We start from the raw sequence: 27,225 nt of genomic DNA, 5'->3' as shown, positions 1-27,225 counted from the left end.
ACCTCACTGTTCAAAGGGCCTGGGGTAGAGTCCGCGGAAGGTCACTGCCTCAGCCCTGCACACAGCCGGCTCAGGACTTCCCCAGCAGGGCTCGCGGCAAACCTTGAGGGCATCAGGCTGGTTCTAAGTCAGTTAGCCGCGTCCCCGCGTAGAGCTCACTGTCCTGAAGGGACTGTGGCAAGCGCAGCCTCAACGGCATCGAGCCCAGAGTCCGACACCAGTCTGCAGGTAGGGGGACGTCGAAACCCAGGAGAGGGGGGAAATCCGCCGCTGGAAACAGACCCGGGAGGAGCCGCATCGGTCCCGACGTAGGCCTAGCGGACAAGGGGGTCACGGTGTCCGTGACAAACGCGCTCCGTGTGTTCAATGACAATGGCTGTGAGCAAGGAGAAGGCGGAAGATGTGGGAAAGGACCAGACAAGTCTTCCGGAAAACGCGCTGGCTGGCGCTCCGAGCAGGTCAGACTTTTCGGAGACCAGCTCAGTGCGCGAGAGGACGAGCCTGAGAAGCACCGAGAACAGCTGGCGGAGGAGAGGGACGGAACGTCGGTGGGACCGTGTCCAGTGGCATACCACGAATGGAACTGAAATCCGAGAGGAGGTGTGCGCGGTGGGAGACGCTTGCAGAAAACAATGGCTAGAATTTTTCCAAGTCTGACGAAAACTCACTCCCAGCTCCACAAACCCCGAGCAGAGGAAACGCAAGGAAAACCACCCCAGGGCGCATCGTAACCAAATTTGTGGAAACGTTAAAAGCAGAAAACCTTAAAAGCAGCCAGAGGCAAAAACCCACCATGCACAGAGGAGCAAAGATGAAATTAGGGCTCACGTCTCCGGAGAGGCTGTGCGTGCCCGGTGGCGGGGGAACATCTTCCGAACTGAAGAAGATCTTGGACTGCAGTTGTGTGGACGGCAGATCGTCTGTCCAAAGTGAAGGCCGAATAACGTTTGCGGAGTTCAAGAGCTGAGAGAACCGACCCCTGCCCACCTTCCCCCAGGAGCCTTGGAGGAGCCCCTTCAGGGAGGAGGGAGGTGGCATGAGGGAGGGATGTGGGTCTGAAGGAATGAGAAGCAGCCGAAATGCAGGTAAATGTAAAAAAAAAAAAAAAAAGACTGTGTCCCCTTGTGTTAAACAAGCCCTTTGATCAGGGGCGGCTGGGTGACTCAGTTCAGCGTCTAACTTTGGCTCAGGTCATGGTTTGTGAGTTCGAGCCCCACACCAGGCTCTGTGCTGGTGGCTCGGAGCCTGGAGCCTGCTTCGGATTCTGTGTGTGTGTGTGTGTGTGTGTCTGTCTCTCTCTCTCTGATCTGTCCCCTGCTCAAGCTCTGTATGTGTCTCTCTCAAAAATAAATACACATTAAAAAAAAAAAAAAAAAGCCCTTTGACCGAGGATTTACTGTTTAAAGTGGAAATGGTAACGATGTCTTGTAGAGTTGGCGATGTAATTAGATGTGAAAGGTCTGCAACAATGTAGCATAAAGTGTAGGAGAAGCGACTGGAAACTCTTGTAAAGTTGTTAAAATACACACCAAGTGTTAAAATGTTGGAAGGCGGGCAGGGGTGTAGTAAAGATGTGTTGTAAACCCTACCGCGCAGCCACTAAAAACAGCAACGAGGTACAGCTGACAAGCCGGAGGAAGAGGAAAATGGAATCATCTGAAAACTCCTGAGTCCGGATGAAGACAGAAAAAAAGGACCAAATGAAGCCGAGAAACTCAGGACAATAGAGGATGGAGGTAAACCCAACCATATGGACAAGCCCGTCGAATGTGGACGGCTTGAAGACTAGATAACAGACGTTTTGTCGGAGGTTGCCAGACCAGATAAAGCAAAGTGCCATTCGCGGCAAATGTGAAGCGTAGACAGGTTCAAGGAAAAGGTTGGAAAAAGAGGAACCGTGCAGATGTGAACCTGAAATGTCTGAGTCGGTAAGTCCGATTTGAGGACCAGAAGCGTTTCCCAGCATAAGAATGATGTGTCGCAGCGGTAAAAGGGGTCAGCTCGTCAAGAACACATAACGTACTGAATGTGTGTGCCCCTGATAACAGCCTCCAGATTCGAGTAGCGAACTGTGATGTCTTTGAAGGGACACACAGATCCGCAGTTACGGTTGGAGACGCAGTCCTCCTGTGCCAGCAACCGGTGGAACAAGTAGGACATGAAATCAGGACAGACGCAGAAGGCGTGGACAGTGCCGTCAGGCAGCGTGACTCACCTGGTGCTCGTGGACGAGTGCCCCGCCCAGCAGCAGGACAGGTGCCCTTCTCAGGTGCGCGTGGGACACTCACCAAGCCCACATTCTGGATGATAAAACCGGTCTCCGTAAATGGAGAAGGAGTCAGCCATACAAAGCATTTTCTCTGACCAGAGACCTGACTAGGAATCAGTCATTGAAAGCTATCTGGAAAATCCCCAAATATTTGGAAACAAAATAACCCTTCTCAGTAGCCCCTGGTTCCAAGAGGAAGATAGACGACATTTTGAAATTCGTGAAAGCTGGCGTATAACGTGTCACAATTTGTGGAATGCAGGGACAACGGTGCTTAGGGAAAGATTTGTAAGCATTAAATGAGAGCATAAAAACTGTTCTCAAATCAATGATTTAAGCTTCAGCCTTAAAAAGCGAGCAAAGGAAATAAATAACAGAGCAGAAATCAATGAAATAGAAAACAATAGAAAAAAACTCCCCAAAAGTTGGTTCTTTGAAAGGATCGTTATAATTGATAAACCCCTCGTGAGACTGATCAGAGAAGAGAAAGAGAGAAGAACGACCAAAATCAGAAACGAGAGATGAGAAATCACTACATGTCCTAGAGGTGTTAGAATGACGACAAGGGAATATTATGAAAAACTTTATGCTGGAAAGTTTAGAACACGGATGAAATGAACAAGTTCCTGGAAAGATGCAAATCACGAAAACTTACGGAAGTCAAAATAGCCCAAATAATCCTGTATCTATTGGAAAACTGAATTTATTTATTTACTTATTATTTTTAGAGAGAGTGTGAGCCAGGGAGGGGCAGAGGGAGAGAGAGAATCCCAAGCAGTCTCCATGCTCAGTGTGGAGCCCCACACAGGACTCGATCCCACGACCCTGGGATCATGACCTGAGCCAACATCAAGAGTCGGACACTCAACCGACTGAGCCACCGGATGCCCCTGAAAAATGAACTTCCACGTAAACACTTTTCAACGGAGAAAACCCTTGGTCCAGGGGACTATGTTGATGAACTCTATCGGACATCTAAGGAAGAAATAATCCGAATTCTACGCAAGGTCCTCTTGTCATTGGAAGAGGAGTAAATATTTCTCATCCCATTTCATGACGCCAGCGTTACCCTCATGCCAAACCAGACAAAGACTGAGGACCAGTGTCCCTCATGAGCAAAATCCTTCATGAATTTGGAAATTTTAGCAAATCAAATCCAACAGTTTGTAAATAGGACGCTGTATCACAACCAAGGGGATTTACCCCAGGAATGCAAGGTTGGTGTAACATTTGAAATCAATCACTGTCATTCACTATATTAACAGACAAAAAGGAAAACCATACAACTATCCTAATAGTGCAAAAAAAGAGCATTTGACAAACTTTAAAACTCGTTTATGCTAAAAAACCCACCAAGTCTCAGCAGTCTAGAAGTGTGCGTCCTCAGAGCATCTATGAAAACCTATAGCCAGCACCATAGTTAACGGTGGAAGACAGAGGGCTTTCCTCCTGAGATTGGGAACAAGGTCTCTCTGACCACTTCTGCTCAACATTATACTAGAAAAGGCAAGAAATAAAGGACGTACAGAATGGAAAAGAAGTCAAGTTGTCTTTATTCACAGGTGGCATAATGGTTTCTGTGGAAAATCCTAAGAGAGCTACAAAACAGCCACTAGAGTAAATCGGTGGGTTTCGTGAATTTATGGGAGGTGAGGGTCACTCTAACAAAATTAATTTTATTTCTCTATACCATATAGCACTGAACAATTAAAAGCTCTGATAAAACATTTACAAGAGCTTCAAAAATATGAAATTCTTAGAGATAAATACAAGCAAAAAATGTGCTGAGAAATTTAAAAACTAAAATGGGCTAGAAGACCCAATGTTATTGAAGTGTTAATTCTACCAGAATTGATCTACAGATTCAGTGCAGTTACAATCAAAATCCTGGGAAGGGTTTTTTTAGAAACTTATAAGTTTATTCTAAAATTTACTTGGAATTCCAATGCCCTAGAACAGCCACAATAATTAAAAAAAAAAAAAAAAAACCTTTTAATGTTTCTTTCTTTTTTTTTTTTAATTTTTTTTTTTAACGTTTATTTATTTTTGAGACAGAGAGAGACAGAGCATGAACAGGGGAGGGGCAGAGAGAGAGGGAGACACAGAATCTGAAACAGGCTCCGGGCTCTGAGCTGTCAGCACAGAGCCCGACACGGGGCTCGAACTCACGGACCGTGAGATCATGACCTGAGCCGAAGTCGGACGCTTAACCGACCGGGCCACCCAGGCGCCCCAATGTTTATTTCTTTCGGAGAGATAGAGAAATGGAGCACGAGTGGGGGAGGGGCGGAGGTGGGGGGGGGGGTGGACACAGAATCCGAAGCAGGCTCCAGGCTCCGAGCTGTCAGCGCAGAGCCCGTCGCGGGGCTGGAACTCATGGACTGTGAGATCATGACCTGAGCCGAAGTCGGACGCTCAATCGACTGAGCCACCCAGGCGCCCCAAGCCACAATAATTTTGAAGAGAGAAACAAAAGCCCACCTGGTTTTAAGACTTTCTCCATTGCTGTAGCAACAGAGACATTGTGGAACTGGGAAAAAACGTATACGCGAAGATCTGTGGGAAAGAATAGATTCCAGAAATAACCCCCCACACTTATAGTCCATTGATTTCCCACAAAAGTGCTGATGTAATTCAATGGGGAAATAATAGTATTTTCAACAAATGGTGTCAGGACTTTGGACCCCCGCATGCAAAAACAATGAACCTTTGCCCTCCTTCATCGCCTATTAAAAAATTAACTCAAAATGGATCACAAACCTAAGTGTGAAAGCTAAAACTGTTAAGATTTACAGAAGAAAAAGTGTGGGACATTCATGCGATGGAATGCTATTCAGCCTCAAAAACGAAGTTCTGACCCACGCCACAGCGTGGATGTACCTTGAGGACATCATGCTCAGTGAACTAACCCAGAGACGGAAGGACAGACCCCGTAACGCGTCCGCTTACGTGGGGTCCCGGGGGGGCAGTCAGGCGCATAGAGAAGGCAGGACGGCGGGTGCCAGGGCTGGGGCGGGGCTGGGAAGTCGGTGTTTCGTGGGGACAGAGTTCCTGTTCCGGAAGATGAAGGGTCCCGGGGATGGAGGGCGGGGACGGCTGCACAACTTGGCACCACGGAGGTCCGTGGTGCCCACTTAAAATGGTTAAGGTGGTAACTTTTTGTTTGTGTGACCACCGTTTAAAACAAGCAAAAACAAGGGCCACACTTAGCCAGTGAGCCTGGGCTTTCGCTTTGTGGATGCCGGGCTGACGGGGTGCGGGTGAGGGGACTGCCCTGGAGAGGAGCCCAGCACCCGCCGGGTCGGTGGGGGGCCGTGAGCGGGCTCCGAGCGTACCGGCCGATGCGGAACCTGTGCGTCCAGAGGGGCCAGGGGCTGGCGGCCGTTCTCCACCTCCCGGGGTCAGCACCCCTCCCCCGTCAGCTGTCCCTGAGTCTGTAGGGGACAGGGACGTTGCTTTGGTCTTTCCTAGGTGTGACCTCTGGGTCCCTCCGGGTCTGTTCATTAATGAGCCATCTGTTGGGCCTCCTTGCCCGGCAGCAGGGAGGGAGAACGGCATGTGGAAGGGCCCCGGGGTAGGCTGTGTCCACGGAGGGCTGCCTCCCTGGGTAGGCTGTGTCCCCAGCCCTCGGCTTCTCTGGGATGGGCTCCTTTTGATTGGGAGCTCGGCTCGCGCTCTGGCCAGTGCGTGGGTTTCCAGTCCTGCAGAAGAACAGCGCGCCTGTGTCTCTTACGTTTAGACCCTCAACTTGGAGACCCTGGGGACAGCTGCCCCGCTGGCTCTGCTGACCTTGTCCCTTTCGGTGACTCAGGAGATGGAGGCCCGGGTGTGCGTGTGCGTGCATGGGTGTGCATGCGTGTGCATGTGTGTGTGTGTGTGTGTGGTTATTTCTGCTCCCCCGAACAGCCCTGGAGTGGGCCAGCCCCAGTCGTCTGGACATGCCTCTTGCTGGCTGCTGTGGGGGCCCAGCCACGAGTGCCACGCTTGGTGGTCCAGCCTCGACGACACTGAAGGAACCACGTGGGGCGTGGTCAGGCCTCACTGCGTGGTCGATTAATTTTCTTAAGGAGGCATGTACTTTACGGCTTTCCAAAAGGGCATTTATTATACTCAGTGCCTGTTTGTCCAAAATCCAAACGATGAAGTTCTGGTAACGTGCCTTCCCTTCTGCTCTTTCCTGGGAGGGATGAGCTGAGCTGAGGAGCGGCCAAACTGAAGACGCCGTGCGGTCCAGGAGCTTCCGTGGGTGCAGCTGTGGGCGTCACCCAGGGGAGCTGGATCTGGGTTTCGCTAGCAGACCTGGAGTCCAGGAGTCCTTGTCAGGACACAGACCGGAGGCCCCCCAGCTTAGACGCCCAGGGGTGGACATGTGACCTGGAGGTCAGCGTGCACGCTTGCCGTGAAGAGAGCCTGTGTTTGTGTCGGGTGGTCTCCTCCTGCGCCCCCCCCCCCCCCGCGCCCCCAGGAATCCCAGGGATAACCGGCAGCTTTGGTGGAGGGCACTCGTCCATCCGGGCCTGAGGACAGAGCTGGTGCCACAGAGTGGCCTCCAGTGACCCTGGCCTCTCTCCCGTCCCCCTGTGTCCAACTCCCAGTGGTCGGGGACCTTCCTTTCGGGTTTCCTTCTGCGTCCGCACGCACTCTTGGGGTGATTGAGTGACAGGTTCCTTTTACATCAGTGGAGCCACGACCAGATGGCACCCCCCCCCCCCCCCCACTCTCTGTGCCTGGGAGACGGCTGTCCTGGCAGGTGCTTTCTGCACAGATGAGTCCAGCCGCCGCGGGAAGGCAGCTTAACCTCCCGAGTGGTGATTTCAAGTGTGCCGACAGCTACCACGGGGTGAAAGCAAACCACTTTTAGGGTATGAGCGGGGTTGATGGAGACCCACGCCAGCCCCAGACGTTCTGCGCTTGGCGTCACGGCTTGCGTAAAATAACGTTGTCGCTGAAATACGCCGGCCCAGCCACACCTCTTCAGTTTTCAGACTTCAGCCACTTCGTGGACCGTCTCCTTGGAGTGGAGTCTTTCATTATGAGGGCTGATGTGCTAAGTGGTGATAGAAATGTGATGTGCACGCTGACCGCTGCTCCGAGCGGCTCAGCTCCAGCATTCTGAATCCCCCAAAGGTCGTTTGCTTTTCTTCACTCTTTATTGATTTCTTGCTGCACTCGTGGTCTCCACTGTGAAACCGTTGCAAGCTGCCGTCTGCGGAAGACAATCAGACCGGGCTGAGCCCCAACGGGGGGCGCGGCGTGTTCCTTTGCTTTGATTATCGTCTGGCGGTGGCTGTACGTCTGTCAGGCCTGGGACCCCCTCTCCCTCACGGGCGCTCCGGCCGGCAGGGCTGGACCCAGCGTGCGGCCCGTGCGTGGCAGCGGGAGCCCTTTGATCTGGGAAGCGTATTGCACTGTGCACGCGGCAGGCCTGTGTCCCCGATGACGGTCTGTTTCCGGGGGAGAGGGGCCAGGGGTCACTAGCCCTCAGCAAGACCTCTCCCGGAAAGATGGAATTTGGGGAGGTCGCAGCTGGAAATCACCTTGATCTCCCTCATTTCTGGGGACGGGGACCACGGGAGACAATGAGGGCTGGCAGAAAGAAAGGGGGGAGGGCGGCAAATTGGAAGCACTGTGTTTTTAGGACCGTGATAGCGGAGACAAGTCCCCGGGTCGGGTTTGTAACCAGGTGTCAGCCAGACTGAGATTAACTCAGCATTCACAAACAGAACAACCGTCAGGGGCGCGGTGCACACACGCGTATCTGTGCGTATACGCGCGCGCGTGTGTGTGTGTGTGTGTGTATGCACACGTATGTGTATATGTGTACGTACACACACGCGCACACACAGCGTGCCCCTTTGAAGGGGTGGGAAAGGTACAGCGAAACCAAACACAGCACAGGCGATGTGCTCCAGCGACGGCCACCCACAAAGCTAATCAGCATCAACGTCGCAATAAAGCCGACTTGACTTCACCCTCTCAAAAGACGTCCGAGTACCTGATAGACACACGCAAGTGGGCACGCAACTTAGTCACCAGAGGAAGGAAGATGAAACCCCACCGGCGTGGTGTCCGTGCAGTGCCGGGCTTGACAAGGGGGTGCAGCCGTGCGTGCGGTGCTCGCCCATCGCGGTATGTGAGGTGCGCCCCAGAGAGAGCGGAGGGTGCCTCAGCCCTGCCGCGGCCCATGTGTACTGTGAACGCATCCAAGGCCCTAACGTGGGGAGGTGATTCCTAGGGCAAGGGAGGTGGAAGACCAGGGCGCCTGCGGCTCTAGGTGAGTGGGCTTCAGGTACGTGGGCTCCAGGCGTAGGGGCTCCAGCTGCGGTTCCCACTGCTGGGTGAGGAGGAATTGTCTCTACCCTGAAGGTGATATGAGGGGGCCAAGCAAAGGGCTCAGACTTTGGCCACGTTGTGTCTAGAGGAGGCAGATAGCAGGCAAGCCCTGCTCTTTTCCTGAAAAAACCAGATCTTACCGGCATCCAGGGTAATGAGTTAGGCTGTTGTTACCACCAGAGAGACAAAAGGTTGGAGCCTAATAAGCAAGCAACGTAGCTTTTCCTTTAGCCTCTAAATTCTAATTATGAAAGTAGTACGTGCTTGGCAAAGACGAACACGGAACCAAATCTAACACAGAACGAAATCATTCTTTACTCCACCCCAGGTCCCCCTCTTTTCCCTGGCTTGTGGTTGACCCTTCCGGAACTTGTAACCATTCTCGCAAAATCACGCATATGCAGTTTCCGCAGACAGGTTGACGCATCGTGATGTAAACCGATGGAAGTCTTACTCTACACAGCTGCACTTTGTTTAGAAAACTTCCTTTTTATGTGTGTTCTGGGCGTGTGTGCATATACATACGTGCGCACGTGCCCACGCGTTGTAGAAAACGTCTGCGTGATGGTTTCAGAGCACAGTGACCCCGTTATCAGCTTATTAGGACCAGAGGGTGCTTTTGAACCTTGAAGTGTGTGTGTGTGTGTGTGTGTGTGTGTGTGTGTGTGTGTGTGGCTCAGAAGGCGTGGCACACCTGGTGTACCGAGGGGCTGGCTGGGGGTCAGGTGACCGCAGCGGAGACAGCGTCCGTGAAGGGTGACGACGGGCCTCGGTGCTCCGCAGTGTCTGAGCCCCGCGTGGCCCCTCGCCTGGCGCCCCGGAGAGTGGACTTTGTCCCCTGCTGCCGTGAGCGGGCTTTCCATTCCTGTCCGTGGCTGGTGCCGTTTGTGAGTCGGCAGAGATGGGCAGGCAGGCTGTAGATGGACAGAGACTCTGCTGAGCAGTGCCTGTTTTCTGGAACATTCCACACCTTGTTCCTCCTGTTGAAACGCACAGAAGGGAAGGTGTGCAGGTTCACGTGCATTTGTGGACTGGGTCACAGCGTTCGTTCGCTGAGCTGCCTCCCTTCCAGTGCAGCAGACGCGGAAACGGGGCTGTCGGCCACGAGGCCACCGTGTCGGGACACCTGGCCTGCTGGGCCACTTCCGTCCCTTAGTGAATAGAACTAAACACTGAGAGCACCTCATGAGCTGCTGTGGGAGGGGGGAGCAGCTGTTTGGCTTCACCCCCAGGGCTTCTGGTTGAGACAGAAGGAATGAGGCCGGGGCTGCTGGGAGGAGCGGAGGCTGTGGCCTCGAAACGGCCTGGCTCCCAGCATCGCCCGAGGGTGTCTCCCACTCACCTCCACATGAATCCTCGGACGCGGCGGGATGGAGGCGGGTGGCCGGGCTCCCCTCTCCAGCCCCAGATGCTGAAGCACGTCCCAGCGAGCAGATGGCATGCACGTGAGGCCGCCCCTCGTCTTGAGCGTGCTTTGCTGTCCTCCTGGGCCCTCGGGAAGGAAGGTGGACAGCCCTCAGGGAGGCGCATGGGCCGTGGAGCAGAGCCGGGGAGGAAGGGAGACATTGCACCTCCGGCAGCGGCCCCGGGGCCTTGTCGGCTCGTCCAGTCGACTCTCCTGTCATCTTGGACAACGGAAGCCACTTCCCTCTTTCTGGGTACGGCCCTTGGTGTTTACTGGTGTGAACAGGCAGCTGAGGTGAGTCCTCTGGGGGTCGGAGCCTCGATGGCGGGTGTTCTCCTCTGGGGGTCGGAGCCTCGATGGCGGGTGTCCTTAAGCAACGGCGAGCGGTGCTGACCTTCATCACCTGCTTCTCCTGAACCTCATGCAATTATCACGTGGTTTTCTTCCTTGACCTCTATTGCCAACTGTTAGATCAACTGATTTTCCATAGTAAACCGTTCCTGAGTCCTGGTATTCACAAATTTGGTCAAGATGTTTTTTTTCTGTTTTTTTTTTTTATTTTTTTATTTTTTCAACGTTTATTTATTTTTGGGACAGAGAGAGACAGAGCATGAACGGGGGAGGGGCAGAGAGAGAGGGAGACACAGAATCGGAAACAGGCTCCAGGCTCTGAGCCGTCAGCCCAGAGCCCGACGCGGGGCTCGAACTCACGGACCGCGAGATCGTGACCTGGCTGAAGTCGGACGCTTAACCGACTGCGCCACCCAGGCGCCCCTGTCAAGATGTTTTTTTTGTGTGCTTTTGTGACGCCACGGCAGGAACTGCTTTGCTGACGTGTATCTAGGGAGCACTCCACCTGTGTTCATGCGCTCAGCCTGTTGGGTGACGGCATTTTGCCTCGTTCCTGGTTTGCTGGACCATCTCTAAGCGTTTCTCCATGGACCACAGTGCTGGGTTGGGGGCTGAGACATGATCACCTTGCCGGGAAGCATATAATGGGTATGTAGGATTTTTTAAAAACTTATTTTGACAGAGAGAGAGAGAGACAAAGCGTGATTGGGGGAGGGGCAGAGAGAGAGAGGGAGACACAGAATCGGAAGCAGGCTCTGGGCTCTGAGCTGTCGGCACAGAGCCCGACGTGGGGCTCAAACCCACGAACCGCGAGTTCATGACCTGAGCTGAATTGGACTCTCAACCGGCTGAGCCACCCAGGCACCCCTGTATGTAGAATATTTTAAATTGGCTCTTACTTTATTGGGTATTTTTGTCAGCAGTGAGGTTGAATTTTGTTAAATTACCTCCCTGGCATTCTTGTTAAGGAGCTATAAAGAATTTTATGAATAGATTTCATAAGATCAAACCACCCTTGCATTCATGGAACAAATGGTCATGACATATTTTTAATGTGCTAGAGTTGGTTTGCTGATAGTTTTTCCCAAATTTCGTATTCGCAATCAGGCTTGCCGTGGTTTGAGAGGGTGCACGTGTGCATGTGTGACCACGTGTGTCGTGCGTGTGGGAGGTGTGCGTGCCGCACGGTTCACGCGTGCGTGTGCAGACGGAACCGGGACGGGCCTCTCTGGGCTCTGCAGGGAAGTCAGAGGGGCGGGTCTGCGGGCGCAGGGGTCTTTAGGCCCCAGCGGGCGTGCCGCCCCCAGGCCGCCTGGCACAGCACCCTAGAGAGGTTCTAGAGAGCCGGCCAGGGGCACGTCCGGTGGCGGGAGGATGGGTTGCAGAGGGAGGGGGGGAGGAGCAGGTGTGGGAGGCCGAGGGCGAAGGGCCCAGTGGGCGGCTGGGCAGCGTGGGAGCCTGGCGGAGACTCGGCCACGATCCCCGGGGGCGACGGTGGGCGGCCCCGCTGGTGTGCCCGGATTCACTTGTCCCCGCGGCGCCGTCGGGGTGAAGGGGCGTTCAGGCTCAACCCTTCCCGTGGCGCAGCGAGGACAGCCTCACACCGGGGCTGGGCGCGTGGTGGGAGGCGCAGACAACAGGCACGTGCACCCTCGAGCTGGGGCCAGTCAGGGGCCGGGTGACGTGCGGCCGAAGGCAGGAGGCTGGGCCAGAGCCCCCTTTTCTGTGGACAGACGGACGCGTGCGGTGGCCCCCGCTGAGAGCTGTCAGCAGGGCCGTGCAAGGGTCCTGAGCTCCAGGGGGGCGTCAGGGAGGAGCCAGACGGGCTGTGACGCCAACCTCTTGTGTGTCCTAGATGTGACGTGTACATGCTGCACGCACGCCCGCAGACACAAGCACACACAGCCGTATACGCTCACAGCGTACTGTACACAGCACACACGCGCACGCGCACGCGACACGACACCCAGAGCTTGAACAGAGATCTGAAACCATTCGGCGGACGTTTCCTCTCAGTGGCGGCTGCATGGGCGTGTGAGACGTTGCATTTCCGCGTCTGACTTTCCGGAATGGAAAACATGCGCGTGTGCCGCTAGAGGGGAGCTTCACTGAGGGCTCCGGTCCTGGGGGCGGAGCCCTCTGCATGGTCGAGGGGCTGCTGGGGGTTCTGGCCCAAAGCCAGCCCGGCGCCCGGTGCCAGCGGACCCTGGGTGCGGTGGCTTCTCGCACGACCAGCAGGGGGGTGCTGGGGGGCCGTGTGTGGAGGAGCCTGTCCCTTGTCGGCGTGACCTGGGCCCCAGGGCACCCTGAGGGTGGGGGGAGCCTCTGCCTGCGTGCCTGTGCCTTCCCGAGGGAGCCACCTCCTGGCGGTGTTACCTGGTGCAAGAGGAGGGGGCAGGGGAACAGGGGTGCATTGGAGGAGGGACGGGGTCCACTGTCCCTGGGGGCCGTGCTGGGCACAGCCTCCTTGGCTGTCTGTGGACAGGAGCTCAGACCCAGGATCTGTTCCAGTGTGGACCTCGTCCTTCTGGAAAGGACCTGGGGTTCTGAGCGTCTCCATGTTCACGAAAGGGGGGATTCCCACACAGCTCAGGGTCGTCCTCACCGATGATGCTGCACGCGTGTGCTGTCTGTTAGGCACACGTTCAGTCCGCGTGCAAGTGTGGTAACAGATCCACGCAGGTCAGCTTTTCTCCCGTTAACAGCGAGCCCGGGGCCAGGCAGGCTCCCTCTGACCTCACTCGCAGCCTGCAGCCGCTGTGCTGCTGGTCATGGCTTGCTGGTCTCCCGGGGGCTGCTTCCTCCTGGCCATTTCATCTGCATTCCAGCAGGAAGGAGCAGAAGGGCACACCTGGGCCCTTATTGCCTTTTGAAAGCTCTCCCCAGGCTCCACCTAGTGGCCTCCCTGTCCCCTGTCCCAGGGGACTGGGACCTTCCCTCCTTGGCCGCTGGTGACCTGCCTGGGCCGTCCTGTTGGTACAGAGGCGAGGGACAGTGGATGGGGGAGGGGCAGCCCACTCCTTCCCACCTCTTGCCTCGTGGTCAGTATTCCAGAACCTTTGACCCGGTTTGATAGGAAGGGGCATCCCGGCCCTTCCCTCCTCGCCGTGCTCCGCACCCGGTTCCAGTTTTCAGTGTGGGGGGTGCTTCTCAGGTCCCGGCTTTCAGTGTCTCTGAAAATAAGAAAAAGGAGAAGGGCACAGCCACCGTCTGGAGCAGGACTGTTCCCCGATTGGTGCAGGTCCGGCTGGACGTGGGCAGCGGCAGCCCCGGGCCACCCTGCTGGCTGAGTCTGCCTTCCTGGTTACAGAGTGTAGGTCATGGGTGAAAAGGACATCCCTGGAGACCCCGCCTCCCGGAGGCTCCTGATGGGGAGGGGCTGCAGGCAGGATAAAAGCCGTTGGCTCCGTGCACACCCGCCGCTTTCCAGGGACTGCCCTGCCCGTCCGCCAGCCTGCAGGTCACAGGTAAGGGCGCGGCGCCCTGCTCTCTGGTTGGAAGGAGGTGCCACGGCTGCCGGGGACCAGCTGGTGTTTGGGCTGCACCTCAGACCCCTCCATCTCCGCGTCTGCACCCCGCGGGCTCCCCGAAGAGCAGGGCGGGGCGTGGTTATTTCCCCGGGGAGCCCGCGCCTTGGCCCTTCCTGCAGGAGAGCTGGTGGCCAAGTTCTGACCCTGAGCTGCAGGGGAGGGCAGACAGATGTTCTGATGCGACCTGTCGTCCGGCCCCCGCCGGTGCCTGAGACTCGACACTGGGATCGGTCAGGCCACGAGGCGGGGGGATCTCTGAGCCGGTGCTGTCTCCCCGGTGAGGGTGGCCAGAGGCTCTTATCTGCCACAGACGTCGCTGGAGTAACAAACAGCAGAGCGCGACGGTCCAATGTCCGATGCCACGGCTCGCACGTGGCTGCTGAGCCCTCAGAGCAAGGGGCTGAACTGAGAGGCGCTGAGAGCCGGCACACAGACTCCGGAGGCCGGCAGGGCAGGGGCGATATCACGGGTGGAGAGGGGGGTGTTTTGGCCGCATTGGGTTAAGTCACACCATTACGTTAACTTCACCTTCTCCTGTCACTTTTTTCAACGTTTGTTTATTTTTGAGAGAGAGAGAAGGAGGGCGAGCAGGGCAGGGGCAGAGAGAAAGGGGGACACAGCACCCTAAGGGCTCGGAGCTGTCAGCACAGGGCCCCGGCCCAAACTCCTGAACCACGAGAGCACGACCTGAGCTGAAGTCGGACGTGTAACCGACTGAGCCACCCAGGCGCCCCTGTCCTGTCACTTTCTAACGCAGCTACGAGAGCGTTTAAACAACCTGCACAGCTCACTGTTGCCCCCGGGGCGCCAAGGAGGGTGACCTGTAAACTTGGCCCGAATTGCACTGCGTCTTTGCTCTGGTCGCCAGCGGTTGTGAAATCTGGAGAATTCTTAAGTAACATGCTCACCGAGAGACGAGGGGGTAATTAACTGTCACTTCTGCTTTCGTCAGCCGAGCAGGCTGCTGCCTTAACCGACAGGCTTGCGCACACACGGCCGGAGCCAGTGGCTCCGGGGGGGCGGGCGCTGGAGCTCGGGGCAGGACCCGAGGTACCATGTTGTTTGGGACGCCTGCGGGTGGGCTCCAGTCTGGCCGAGAGCAGACACCCACACAGGGAGTGTGTGTGCGCGGGGACCCACGTGGGCCGGAAGTTCTCATTTGTGGAGAAGAGCGGTCGTGGTCCTCCTGGGGTCAGTTTCTGGGAGCCGAAGTCCGTCGGAAGCAGGGGCGGGTGGTGCAGAGGCAGAGCCGGTACCTGGCCAGGGGCCCCGGGTGGCGCGGGGTGGGGGCTGGACGGCCCGGCCAGGGGTCCGGGGCTTTGACGACGGCCTCACCCTCACCAGGCCTCGCCCCAGGCGTAGGAGGCAGGAAGTGAAAACATTTGCTCACAAATTAAGTTGCCTGCCCCCTTACATCGATCTGTTTATTTTGCCACCAGACCTCGATTACCATTGCTGCTGCCTGGGGTGGGAACGGGGTGCGGGGACTGTAGGATGCGGGCCGCCGCGCCGGTCCAGAAGCGGCTGTGGCCAGTGGGCCGCACGAACTCCCATGACAGCACATGGGAGACCAGGTGTGGGCCCAGTAGAGCAGGGGCCTGGGGGTGCTGGGGTCGGCCCTGGCGGTCAGCGCGCGCCTGCCCTGGGGCCCCCTCGCGGGAGGGGGTCGCCGGCCCCAGGCTGTCGTCTGCGTCACCCACGGCACGCACAGCCGGGGGCACGGCACCGGTGACCCCAGCTCTGGCTTCTTCACGGAGAGCGAGCGTTCACGCTCCCTGGGACTCGGCGTGCTTGTTCTCTCCCTTGTCACGTGTTCCTTCCCTCATGTGACATGACCGCCGGCCCCTTGTCTTTACAAGTGTTGGCGGAGGACTCAGCCCGACGCTAACAGGAATGACGGCCTCTCCTTCCCTGTTTTGCACAGATATCTGCGTAGCTCTGCACGGTTTAGTGAGTCTGTGCAGCTACAGGGGCAGCTCCCCGGAGTGAGTCTGGGCTCAAAGAGCCAGCTGTCCCTGAACTTGTCACTGCAGGTGGGGAGACGGGAGGGGGGTGGGGGGTGTGCCTGGGCCGGGCTCTCCCGGGGCAGGGGGCTGCGGGAAGGGTTTCTGCTGCCTGCGGGAAGCACGTGGGGCCCATCGGTGAAGACACGGGCCACCCAGAGGCTCTGCTGCGGCAGGTAATGTGAGAGCACATGTCCCCCCCCCCCCCCCCCCCAGCAACAGACGAGCTCAGACCAAGGTGGCTGCCCCGCCCAGGAATGGCACTGAAGGACACACCCCAGGGAGGGAAGTGCCCCTCGGTAGATGGAGACACGCCCGGCCGGCTTGTGCTGGGAACCCGGGGCTGGCGCGGGGTGTCCTGCTGAGGAGAGGAACCGAGCGGGCAGGAAGGACACAGCCCCTCGACCTTGCAGGACGAGCCTGGCCGTCGGCTGGCCCTCTGTCTGAGCTGCGCGTTCCCGACATCACAACACAGCGAGGGCCTCAAGTCTTTTGTCCCTGGTCTAGAGTGAGGGCCCCGGACAGCCAGACAGGTGCAGCTGCACAGAGGCAGAGAAGGCTCACGGTCAGGGTGACGAGAGAAGGCGGGGCGGCCTGCAGCCGGAGCTGGGCTTCCCTCCAGATGAAGCTTGTTTGGGGAAGCACTTTGGAGGGACTCTGTGAGGGCGTGACTGCTTCGGATGCTCACCTGCTAAGACAAGACGGGACCTGGACGCAGCCCCGGCTGTGAGCTAGTGACGCTGTCTGGGGGGAGGGGGTGGGGGGGGAGCTGAATTTAATGCCAGGAGATGAGGTGAAAAGCCAGTTTGTCACCCAACATTCTGCAGAATGTCCCAATGCTTCAGTGTCCCAATGCTTCTTGATCCCAACCCCCAGAGTCAGACCGGGCGGCGTTCCTGCCGGCGGGGGGGGAGGGGGGGTGGCAGCCGCGGCCCCCAGCACACGCTGGGGGAGGCTCAGAGGGTGGTGGTGAACGGCAGCCCTGGGAGGTGACAGGAGGGCCAGATGCCAGCCCCCGGGTGTCCGAGGATGCGCGTCCACCCACACGGGTGCCATGGCCGGTCCCTCAGACCAGCAGGCAGCAGGGCGGGCCGGGGACACCCACAATCAGAAGTCTGCAGAGGGGGCTGGAGGCTTTGCATTTTGGCCCCAGAGATAGGGGTGAGTCAGCTGCCTGTGGGGCGTTTACAGTGGGTGCAAAGACATCTTTTGAGCAAAGGTGGGCAGGAATGTGCTTGAGAGAAGGTCCCTGGTCACCTGGCGTCCTGGGAAGGTGGCAGAGGTGAGCCGCCTCCAGCGGCTGCTCCCGACAAAGAGCCCAAGGGTGGCACAGGAGGGGTGGCCGCGGTCGAGCGTGGCGTCGGGCGAGACTGCCAGTCTCCGTGCTCACAGCTGGTCTGTTCGGGTCCAACGGGATTTGTGGGCACGGTTTGTGTCGGTCCAGACGCGTGGCACAAGGACAAGGTGCCGGGTGCTGCCGGGCTCGGCAGACCAGGCAGGGCCGTGAGAATCATCTCTTTTGAAGATACCGTCTCTCATAAGACTTACAAAAATCAACTCATTTTCCAGAATAAATTTGACTTCTTTCCCCGGTTCCCTGCTGCAACCCGACATCCGAGGCCCGGGCAGCTGGGACAGGGAAGGGCCACAGGGGCACTTGCGGGGGCTGCGGGAGGTGGGGTGCCCAGCGGGGTCTCTGAGAACCCCTGCAGCTGGGGACCTGGGCAGCCGTGAGTCCCTGCCTCGTGCCGGCTGTCACACCATCGTCCCTGCCGTCACCTGCCACACAGCCGGCGGTACCTTCCGCTGGAGGCCGCTTGAACAGAATCCCGCGGCCCAGGTGGCTTGTGAGCCACAGACATTAGTTTCTCACGCTTCTGAAAGCGAGGAGTCCAAGATCAAGGTGCCAGCAGGTTCTGTGTCTGGGGAGGCCCCTTCCTGCTTCACAGCCGGCAGCTTCTCTGTATCTTCGTGTGGGGGAGGGGCAGGGGAGCCCTTGGGGTCTCTTTGAGAAGGGCACTGATCCCACCACGGGGGCTCCCCTCTCGTGACCTGATCACGAGGCCCGAAGGCCCCACCTCCCTGTGCCGTCACCTCGGTGGTCAGGTTCCAGCCCGCGCGCTTGCCGGGGCGCAAACCCTCGGTCCCTAGCAGGTGGCGCCGGGCGGGAAAACCGGGGTGGGGCCACTGTGTCAAGTGCGAGCCAGAGTTGGCAAAGTACAGACATCAGAAGACCAGCCGTCGGCCCCGGGCCTGGCGTGGGACGAAGGCTGGCCTCCCTTTCACGCCCTGCCTCTGCCTGGTTTCATTTACAGCAAGAATGTCCTACTCCCCGCCAACTTACAGAATCTCGTTAGGGCTCCAGAGCGGGGGTGTTGTGACTTCACACGTCTTATTTGCAGGCCTGGCCGTAGAATCCCTCCAGGGAGCGCCCCTCCCGCGGCCGGTCTCCCTGCGGGGCCCTCCGCCGCCCTCGTCGTGAGCCGTGGCAGGCGCCGCTCCCGCCTCGAGCCCGTGTTCTCAGCCGTGGGGGAGACCGGCCTTTCGGTGGGTGCGATGGGAGAGTGGGCGTTTCCGGTTGGCTTGGCGTCTCGGTTGTTGACGACCCAGTTCCTGCTCGTGGAAGCGGTGCTCTGACGGGTGCTTGGCCTGCGTTAGAATCCTGATTCTGCTACGTGCTTGCCGCGTGACTCTGGGCAGGTTGCTTAGCGTTTCTGCACCGCAGTTTCCTCATCTGTGAAATGACTCTCATGAGAGCTCACCTCCTGAGGGTGCCACGAAGACCGAACGAGCAGACGGACACGGGGGCATCGGGATGCCCCGTGACAGTGACAGTTATAGACAGCTGTCGCCCTGCACGGGACTGTGAGCTCCAGCTGGCGTGAGAGCATCTCGACTGCAGTTCCGGAACTCGGGCTCCTGCTCTGGGCAGCTGGGCGTGGCAGTTTCCCCGAGGAGAGAGTCAAGTGCTCTGCAGGGAAGGGCAGGGAGGGTCGGGGGCTCAGACCCGGGTGCTCGTGGGTACTCTGGCCACCTCCCCCTGCCCCCGGCTCCGTGCTCCTGAGAGGGACATGGGACAGCAGGAAAGCACACCGCTCTGGAATATATGTGGGGAAACGGGAAGGGCACCCAGGAGCCAGCTCAGGAGACCAGCCTTCCTGCCACCCAGCAGAGCAGCCTGGGGCCCTTCCCCCTGGGCCCTCGGCCTGCCCCACACCGTCCAGCCCCCGGCTGGCTTAGAGAGGTAGGAGGCCGGGGTCCAGCCCAGCTCCTCTCGTCCCCTTTGAGCCTCCCCCCACCCCACGCCCCCAACGGCTATTCTACCCCTGGGAACGATAGGTGCCTTCGATGCAACCGTGTCCTTATTGCCACCATCGCCTGGAACAGCGGGGCTCTGCAAACCGGCTCCCGTGCTCGCCGCGTGTCAGGGAGACCAAGCTGGCACGTCAGGCACACAGACGGAGCCCCTGGGCACTCCCCGCGCGGGCGCTTCCCGGTTCTGTGCGCTGACGCCCGTGTCCGCGGTGTGCGGAGGGGACGCCGGGCCAGCCGCTCCTTTGTGCCAGCCGGGGTGTTGCTGCCTGTTGACCAGACCCCTTGTCCCGGCAGGCGCCTCAGCGCCCTGTGCACATCTCTCCGCCCGTCACCCGCCCCTGGCCCTGTAGCTGCATCTCAGAGGCTGCAGTTACGAGCACAGCTTGGCAACCGGTCCCAAGTGCAGTCTTGAAGAGATGAGTGCACTCTCATTTTCCCGATGCCCGGTGTCCGAGGTGGCCAAGGGCCAGCGAGCCGGGTCACGTGTCCCCGAGAGGCCGAGCAGGGCGACCCCCGTGTCTCAGACCGGCTGGGCCCCTCCAGGCCCGCCCTTCACAAGCGAGGCGCTCCCCAAGAGTGAGGCGCTGCCCCAGGACACCTGCTGCCTGACGCCCCCGTGCGTGTTCACCCCGACCCGCCTGTGTCCACACCGCGCGTTGACCACAAGCTGCGCAGCGTCTGGCACAAGAGTTTCCGAATGTGCTTCAAAGCACTTGAGATTTGGCCGCTGGCTTCCCCGTGTGCACACCTCAGGCTGTTTACCCGTGTTTGGTTTGCATGGTAACCCGTGCTCCCCACGCGTCCCGGTGTGGATTGGAAGGACACTGTCAGCCTCCCGGGGAGCACCAGCCTCGCTCCTGGAAGTGCCACCGCCGGCTCCTTGACCCCAGGGTGAGTCGAAGCAAAGAGGCTTGTCACGAGTGGGCCTTGATGTTTGCTCCCCCCCTCCCCCGACTCGTTCGTGTATTTAAAGCTGCGGGAGGCAGACCAGGTTGAACACGGCACCGCCGGCCTCCCTCAGGCGCCCGCGGCCAGGTCCCTGTGGAGCAGCTGGCATCCGTCGGTCGTGTCCTGCGAGGGACTGGAGGGCACTTGGCTGGCTGGTGCTGGGGCCACAGCGCGGCCTCCTCCTGCGTCGTGCCGGGACCAACAGAGAAAGCTCAAGGAACTCAGAGCCTTTCCGAAGAAGGGCTGCGGAAAGCGGCGGGAGCCCGTGCCCAAGCGGTCAGCAGGAAGGATGACGCCCCGGGCATGAGAACGAGGTCGGGGTCGCGACTCTGTCAGCAGGAGGGGGCCCGGTGAGGCCTTGTGGGGAGTCTTAAGTGAGGGCCTCTGGCAGCTTTTCTCCCTGTTGCTCTAGAGTGCTGTGTAGCTGGCATCCAGAGGCTTCTTCCCGGGTCTGAGGCTGAGCGAGATCTGGAAGACAGGCCGGTGAGGTGGTGCATTCCCCGAGCACCTCGTTAACCTAACACGTGGACGACGGTGTATGGGGGGGGGGGGGTGGTCTCACTGCCGGGGCCAGCGTGTCTGTGAGGCAGGGCCCGCAGCACAGTGCTTGGTCCCCAGCATCTTTCCTTCCGGAAGCTGCACATTGTGGCTGCTCTACTGGGTGTGGAGGCAGCACGGCCTGAGGATCACCAGTGTCTTTGGTGACGCGTGGGAAATAGCGATCAGCCGTGATTTAGCTCGCGTCGAGGCGTGGACACATCAGGACAAGCGCCAGGACGTGCCGTCCCGCCCCTGGGAGCGGCCGGATTCACTCCTGGGGGCCTGGGGTGGAACCGGCCACACTGGGGGCAGCGGGGCACTCAGAGGGCCGCGTTTCGGACCCCAGGCTGCCAGCTCTTTGGTGATTTGGGGCAGAGGGACTCAGAGCTGCAGTCGTGCCGAGGGCAGAGCCGTCGGGATCGCCGCATGGTTGGTCTGCGGTAGCATCTGTCGCTTGGCGGGGCCTCGGCGTGTATGTGGGTGTGGCTTCGTGCACGTGGGCAGGGCCCCCCGTGGCCCCTCATCAGTGTGTCTGGGCGTGGCCCGTGTGGCCTCTCTCACACGACACTGTTAGCAAGCACCCGATTCCGGCAGGTTCCACGTGGGGTCCCCCCTGAGGGCCAGGACTGCAGGAGCTGGTGGCAGGGGCTCCCGGTTTCTGTGTGGGGTCAGGGTGGGCCGGGGACGGCCAGAGCGCTGCTGGCGGTGAGCCCAGAGAACAGGACGGGGAGGCTGACAGGGGGAGCGGGGAGCCCAGGGCTGGCTGTGCCGCAACCCCCCCCGCCCCTCCCCTGCAGGGATGGGGGGATCGTGGGTCCGTCCCGGAGGGTGGAGGGAGGCACTGCCCTCGGTGCGCCCCGGCTTGCCCGCCACTTGCCCTCCCTGTGGCTGCGCTTGGCGAACTTTCTGGCGGTCGGCTCTCTGATCTCCTTTCTGTCTGGGCTGCGGTTGGTGGACTCCTCGTTTGCCGGAGCCCAGCAGGTACCGGACGGAGGAGCGTCTGGCTGTCGCCGGGGGCTCCGCGGGGCCCCTCCGGCTGTCCGGCCCCCTCCTCACAGGGCCCCTGATGGCCCCAGGGTCAGCGGGGGTAGCAGAGAACCTGCTCTGGGACCACGCGATGACAATCACAACATGCTTGCCGTTGCGCGTGGCCCGGTCCGACGGGTGTGGTCACCACCAGTCAAGCAGGGGGACTGGAGTGTGCCGGCTGACTGCACGGGGAGAAACTGTTTCCTCTGAGGAAGTGTTACAGAGTTTTAAAGGATACTTTTCCCGTGGCTGCTCTCAGCGCCAAGAACTCCTGCCAACACACGCTCTTTCACCCTTTTGGCGGAAATCACTAACGTTCAGGCGCAGGGAAATAATCTTGAGACTACGTTCCCGTGACGCTTTCTTGTGCAATACGTTCAAATTAGCTTTGTTCTCCTCAACCTAACGAGGAGGTGTGGAGAACGAGAGCCTCCAGGGAGGGCGGTGGCGGGGTGAGGGTGGGGAGAGGGTGCGGGGAGGGGGGCTGGGGGGCAGCTCCCGGGCCTGGACGGCGCGGCCCCCGGTCTCAGGGGCTGGAGTTTGGGAGGTGTGTCTGGGGGGCTGCGGGGGCAGCCGGGAGGGGTCTGTGACCCACTTTCCACTCAAGACGAGTCATCGCGGCCACGCCCCGGAGGTCAGGCCGGAGCGCCCAACGGAAGCCTTTCCCAAGGAGGGCAGGGCCCATCCGGCCTCAGAAGGTCCTCACGGGACGAGTCAGGGCCACCTGCCACCCTGCACGGAGACCTTGGCTGGGGGGTGGGCCTCACGGCCCCCCAGGCCCGTGTCCTCACGCGTCACACGCCGAGGTCCCCCACGGGCTGGTTCTGCGGACGCACGTCCTGAACGGCACTCTGGGAGAGGAGGGCTTTCTTTTCGTGACCCATTGGAGAGGCGGTGGTCCGGGTGCCTGGCAGGGAGCGGCACCTCCAGGGCCCCGCCGTCCCAGGAGGACGGGCACGGCTATGTTAGAGCCAGTCCGCCAAGGCCGCCAGCATCCAGGATTAAGGACTTGGAAAAGCCTTAGCCAGCAAGACGGTGCTCAGGACAATCCTCTGAAGCCCCTTCCAGTGGACGGAGTGCAGGGTAGTGACCCGCCTTCTCTCCTGAGACGTGTCAGGCCAGAAGCTAGATGATAGATGCTTCTAGAAGGAGCCTTGCAGTGACCCGTCCAGAAGCCCCAGAACCTGCCGCCTCAGGGTCCCACGGGAGTTCCTGTGCTGCAGACTCACTGTGGTGCCCGGGGGGGGGGGGGGGGGGGGCGGGGGAGGTGCAGGGTGGGAGCGCTGGCCCAGTCTCCCGTGTAGGAGAGTGACAATAGTGACTTCACTTCCCCCTGGGACCGCGCCCTAGCCCCGAGGAAGGTTCTCCGGCCAGAAGAACCCTCAAGACGCCCTCATGATCAAATACCCCCCACCCCACCCCCCCACCCTGCTTCCTCAGGTGTCTGCTGAGGCCTTCTTCACTGGGAGCGGGTTTTGTGGGGTGACGCTTCTGTCCTTGGGCCACCTGAGCTCGCCTCAGCCCCGTCACAGATCCCAAGTCTCAGGGAGACGGGGGAGAGGCACACACACCCCCACCTTCCCTCAGTTCCTCCAGCACAGTCTCCCCAAGAGTAAGACGTGTGGCTTTCCCCCCAGGAGCCCTCCTCTGTCGGCAGCTGTGGGTTGGGACCCGGCCCCGAGTACAGGACGTCTGTCCATCACCCGGTGGCCCAAGCACGGGCTCCCCGTCACTAGCTGACCCCACGGCCCCGCCCCAGGCCGCGCTGTGTTGGGGTCGTGCCATTGTGGCTTCGGAGAGGTGGGGGAGAGATGGTGTGTGCTTGTGGGCCGCTGACCTGCGTCCGGCCCAGCCCCGTGACACCAGCAGCTCACGGTGGCTTCCGGCAAAGCTGCTTATTGGATTAGTGGCCCCGCGGGCCCCTGCAGCAGGTGGGGGGAGGCTGGCATTTAGGGAGTCCTGTTTTCGTCTGGGCTGCTCTGTGAGGCCTGCAGGGGCCTGGGGCGGGGGGAAGGCGGCGCCTGGAAGTGTGTGTTCCCCTTGGGGCTGAGCAGATGGTCCTGGTGGCCCCGGCCCGTCGGACACGGGCGCCATAGTCTGGACGTAATCCCTCTTCCTTATCCGCCGGCCAGGGGCTGACGCTGCTCAGGCCGCTGGTCTGCTTCTGTCGGACTTTCACGGGCACAGGCTTCCAGGGGTCCGAAGATGCTGTCCAGCTACTCAGCCTGCCTTTTCTCGGGCGTGTGCACGGCCCTGGTCGCCGTGGCCCTGGCCTATTACTTCTACTGGTGAGTACGGCCTGGCAGGCTCTGGGCCGTCCCTGCGCAGGGGCCCCGGGCCTCGCTTCTCTTCCGCTTCCCCTCCTGTTCTCCGTGTGCCACAAACTTCCCGCTTGGGAAGGGGCCCTCGTGGTCGGCAGGGAAGTCAGTGTCAGTCCTGCCAGTTGTGTCGGGGCTCGGCCCAGGGAGATCCCACCTCGCCCCGCCGCGAACGTGTCTCTGGGACGTTCTGGGACGTTCCTGGAGAAGGTTCCGGGGCCGGGCGCCTGGCGCCAGGAGCAGCTCCGTCAGCTTCCTGGTGCTCCCCGACCTCTTACCCCGCGGTGGGCGCGGGGGGCTCGCGGGGTGGTCCGTCGATGAAGTAGAAAGTGGTAGTTTCCGTCACGGAGAGGCCACCCCGCTGTACCCAGGCAGGCTGAGCTGCTTTGTGGTGAGTCACTCGCAACCCTTTCTGGCTGTCGTGACCCGTGCGCGTACCGGTTCTTGCTGGGATGTGGGGATTCCGAGAGGTGGTGCTGACCCCACCGGCCTGGGGTTCCCAAGACTCGGTCCAGCCCGACCCCACACCAGGCCGCGATGGTGAATGGGGCGCGTGTGCTCCAGGCCACCTGTTTCCATCTGTAGAATGGGAAACCGTGTGCCCTGTCTGCACGTGACCGTCTGTAGCCGGGGCACAGGGATGGGAGCCATCGGGTGGAGCCGGCTTCCGCCCGGTGCTGGATGTGGTCAAGGTGGCCGTGGGGAGACCCGAAACCCCAGGTCTGTGGCTGACTTCATTTTTTAGGGCCAGAAAATGGGGTAATTTCCGGTGAAGAGACATTGAGACGTTGGCTCTTGTGAAGGTTCTGACCCAGATTAGTTTTGTTTTCTTCAGCGCACGGTCTGGCTGGGAATTCTGTTTGCCCGAGGCTTTCCCTTCTGTTGATCCGATTATCACTTCTGTTCTGACGATGCGGAGGGCGCTGCACACGGTGTGTTCGGGGGCTCTGTGCCTGCACGGCCCCTGCCCTGCCGTCCGGGACACGAAGGCCCTTTCCTGCCCGCTGGGAGCTGGGAGCCCCTTCCTCCCCAACTCTGTATCACTTACCGTGCAGAATGAATTTATGCCCGGGAGTTATTTGCATTTTAGATCTTACGTGAAAACGATTGATAGAATTTACAAAGAGTTACACGGGACCACAGAAAGGTAACGGGGTGAGTCAGGGGAAGAATTGGCCCAGGTGAGGGAAGGAAGGACTTTTGTCCCCTATTGAAGGAGTTCTGGGTCTTGGCCAGGTGGCTCCCCAGACCTCGCTGGGGCCCCCAGGGGACGAGTGATCACTTACTTTCATGATAAACTTCCAGATGCTCTCGGCCAGGGGAGGGGTCCACCAGTCCAGGGGGGTGTCGCAGCGAAGCTGCCCCCCTCCCCCCCACCCCTGTCCTGGTAATCGGTGGCGTGTGGAGGCCAGGAGAGGAGAGGCAGCTCGTGTGGCTCTGAAGGCTGGCCAGCTGCGGTGTGCTGGCGAGGGCACGGGCTCCCCGGGTCCCCTCGGTCCTGACGCTTGACCCAGCCACTCAGTTGTCGCTCCATCCACACGTGGACAGAAACCCAGACGGAAGAATGTTTTCGCAGCTTCTTGTGATCTGGCTGGCAGAGTCGAGCAGCCCCAGCTGTGCCCCCGTCCCCCCACCCCCGTCCCTCTCCTTGTCCCCCACGCTCAGAACTGGGAGAAAACATGGAGGTTTTCTTGCCCTGGGGTCTACAGAACGGTCTCCTCCCCAGTTTGTGCTGGGCTTAGGTGCTGCCTTTTCGGCCGCCAGTCTCCCCGGGCCCGGAGTCCCACCCAGACTGGCGTGCGCTCAGCCAGCCTGGGCTTCTGGGGCGCTGTGACCGGCACCGAGGGGGAGCCCCTCCAGGGAAGCTGCTGGAGAGGAGCGCTCTGTTCTGGTCAAGATGCCTCCGGCCGTGCGAATTTGTGAGCACTTCCGGGAGAAGCTCAGGGTCAGGGAATAGAACTCTGGGCTCCAAGATGCCATCAGAGACCCGCTTCCTTCCGAGGCTCTGCCGTGTGGCCCGGCTGTCCTCTGCAGACGTCACGGCATCCAGGAGAGACACCTTCTCGTCCGCTGCCCTCTTGCCGGCGACAGCTGTCTCCGTGGTGGGCTTCTCCACGTGCCCGGAGGTGAGCCCATCGCTAGCAAGAGGGTGGGCGCGGCTTTCGGAAGCGTCCCCCCTCCTCCCCCCTGCAGGTCTGTCAGCAGAGTGACGTCCGGGCACAGCAGCCAGGGAGGCGACCGTGCTTCTCTGAGAAAGCCTGGCTCCGCTTCTGGCTGTAAGACCCCCAGGACCCACCTGTGAGACAGACATAGGGAGCTGTGGGTTCCCCCAAGCGCACACTCACCGCCTCTGGTCGCCCACCGTTCCTTCTCTTCGGCAACGTCGCAGGCGCGTCCCCCCTTTCAGACGTCACGCTCACCGCGAAACGCACACGGACCTCGTCTATGCCTCTTTAAATGGTTGAATAACAGCAGGGCCGGAGCCCCGCCTCCCCGCCCGTCACCTGGCGCGACCTGGGGGCCCGGCCGCGGCTGACCTCGTGCCCTCTGAGGAGACCTTAGGAAGAGCTGGGCGGCCCTCCCTCTGTATCTCAAATATTTAACAAGTTCACTGGCCTAAGTGGCATTTCGTATGTTGGTTTAGGGATCTTCCTCATTTTAAGCCGTGCAGATTCCTGCCGCTAAGAACCAGCTGCACAGGGGAAAGATGTTTTACATCTTTTTTTTTTTTTTAATTTTTTTTTTCAACGTTTATTTATTTTTGGGACAGACAGAGACAGAGCATGAAGGGGGGAGGGTCAGAGAGAGAGGGAGACACAGAATCAGAAACAGGCTCCAGGCTCTGAGCCGTCAGCCCAGAGCCCGACGCGGGGCTCGAACTCACGGACCGCGAGATCGTGACCTGGCTGAAGTCGGACGCTTAACCGACTGCGCCACCCAGGCGCCCCAAGGATGTTTTACATCTTTACGAGGGGCAGAGACGTTTAGGGGAGGCCTGGGGCGCCCTCACGTCCAGCGCTGCCCGCACACCCCCGCGGGTCCCGTCCCTGCAAGCTCGTCGTTGGCGTAGGCAGCGTCCCGGTCAGCGGTTCCCCCACGCTGCTTTGTTGATAAGTTTCCCCGTCATCGCAGCTGAACTATGGCTCCGGGTTCTCTGGGCTCTTTCTGGAAAGACAAACTGGCA

The 27,225-nt window shown here is 59.6% G+C and overlaps 1 protein-coding gene across 4 annotated transcripts in view; it reads left to right on the top strand.

The window, feature by feature from the left end:
* Window positions 1-27,225, top strand: part of AGPAT3 (1-acylglycerol-3-phosphate O-acyltransferase 3) — an 86,461-nt gene that overhangs the window by 23,485 nt on the left and 35,751 nt on the right. The window contains exon 1 of one of the 4 annotated variants that reach the window (XM_045501214.1): window positions 13,750-13,825. The exons of 1 other annotated variant lie outside the window; for it this stretch is intronic. The gene's annotated coding sequence lies outside the window, so the exon portion shown is untranslated. Of the gene's footprint in view, window positions 1-13,749; window positions 13,826-20,208; window positions 20,469-23,176; window positions 24,012-27,225 lie in introns of those variants that run through there. 2 more of the 4 variants (XM_045501216.1, XM_045501212.1) reach the window with 2 other exon arrangements.

This window comes from Leopardus geoffroyi, chromosome C2 (assembly GCF_018350155.1).
Source record: "Leopardus geoffroyi isolate Oge1 chromosome C2, O.geoffroyi_Oge1_pat1.0, whole genome shotgun sequence".
Classification (NCBI taxonomy): Eukaryota; Metazoa; Chordata; class Mammalia; order Carnivora; family Felidae; genus Leopardus; species Leopardus geoffroyi.
Note: the sequence above shows the minus strand (reverse complement) of the source record. Positions and strands in the feature narration are given on the sequence as shown.